Source organism: Oncorhynchus masou, unplaced genomic scaffold (genome assembly GCF_036934945.1).
Source record: "Oncorhynchus masou masou isolate Uvic2021 unplaced genomic scaffold, UVic_Omas_1.1 unplaced_scaffold_992, whole genome shotgun sequence".
NCBI classification, from domain to species: Eukaryota; Metazoa; Chordata; class Actinopteri; order Salmoniformes; family Salmonidae; genus Oncorhynchus; species Oncorhynchus masou.
This window is the reverse complement of record NW_027016440.1, coordinates 72,501-74,055: the sequence shown is the minus strand read 5'-3', so window position 1 is coordinate 74,055 and position 1,555 is coordinate 72,501. Positions and strand designations below refer to the sequence as shown.

Genomic DNA, 1,555 nt, shown 5'->3' with positions numbered 1-1,555 from the left:
GGCGCGAGGTGCACTCCTGCAAGGTGCTGGGAGGGTGGGTCTTCTACGAGCTCCCCAACTACAAGGGCCGTCAGTATCTCCTAGAGAAGTTCCACTGGCGCGAGATGCACTCCTGCAAGGTGCTGGGAGGGTGGGTCTTCTACGAGCTCCCCAACTACAAGGACCGTCAGTATCTCCTAGAGAAGTTCCACTGGTGCGAGATGCACTCCTGCAAGGTGCTGGGAGGGTGGGTCTTCTACGAGCTCCCCAACTACAAGGGCCGTCAGTATCTCCTAGAGAAGTTCCACTGGCGCGAGGTGCACTCCTGCAAGGTGCTGGGAGGGTGGGTCTTCTACGAGCTCCCCAACTACAAGAGCCGTCAGTATCTCCTAGAGAAGTTCCACTGGCGCGAGATGCACTCCTGCAAGGTGCTGGGAGGGTGGGTCTTCTACGAGCTCCCCAACTACAAGGACCGTCAGTATCTCCTAGAGAAGTTCCACTGGCGCGAGGTGCACTCCTGCAAGGTGCTGGGAGGGTGGGTCTTCTACGAGCTCCCCAACTACAAGGGCCGTCAGTATCTCCTAGAGAAGTTCCACTGGCGCGAGGTGCACTCCTGCAAGGTGCTGGGAGGGTGGGTCTTCTACGAGCTCCCCAACTACAAGGACCGTCAGTATCTCCTAGAGAAGTTCCACTGGCGCGAGGTGCACTCCTGCAAGGTGCTGGGAGGGTGGGTCTTCTACGAGCTCCCCAACTACAAGGGCCGTCAGTATCTCCTGGAGAAGGGCGAGTACCGCAAGCCCACGGACTGGGGCGCGGTGTGTCCCAACGTCCAGTCCTTCAGACGCCTCACTGAGTAACCAGGGTCTAGAGGTGTCCCCCTCTCGCCCAACCAATCCGATCCCTCCTGACCAATGCTTGATCAAGTCATCTACTACCATTCTTAACAGCAACCAGTGGGCACCCAAGAGATGGACCTAACACTGAGCCACGGCCACCAGCTAAAATAAAACCCTGACTGGCAAGCAGCTGACGAGTTGTGTTTTTATTGTGTGTTTGGTGTAAGTCTGATAATGTCTAATACAGCCGACAACCAATGGACAAGATCCTCTCTGCAGTCACTCTGCGTCAAACCAACTCTAGAGCCTAAACTGTAAAACAAGACTTTTATATTTCTGATGTGTTTCATTTGGTCATAGCCAGTGATAGATATGGTATAACAATAACTTGTCAGTTCATAACATTTCATATTAGGAATAAATACATTTGGTAATAATAACTTACTTCATGTTATCTTAGTATTAAATAAACAGTAACCCAGAGCAGCCATGTGCCTCATGCAGTGATATGAGGGGAGTCATGCCAGCCATGCCATGATGCCAGTCTCGTCATGCCAGTCCTGTGTTGCTGAATCCTTTCTCTCAGACAGTGGGCCTCTCCTCGTCGATGAAGCTGAGCTGAACAGGGCTCGTCGGGGTCATCTCTGCCCCTATAGAAGTCGAGTGAGGATGGGGCAGGGGGACGGTTGTCAGACTCCCGGAAGATGTCTGAAAGTGGCGATCCGGGTGTCTCCTCTCCC

General features: G+C 53.4%; 1 pseudogene; it reads right to left on the bottom strand.

Moving 5' to 3' along the window:
* Positions 1 to 1,013: 1,013 nt before the first annotated feature.
* LOC135538627 (potassium voltage-gated channel subfamily H member 3-like) overlaps positions 1,014 to 1,555 on the bottom strand; it is a 39,040-nt pseudogene continuing 38,498 nt past the window's right edge.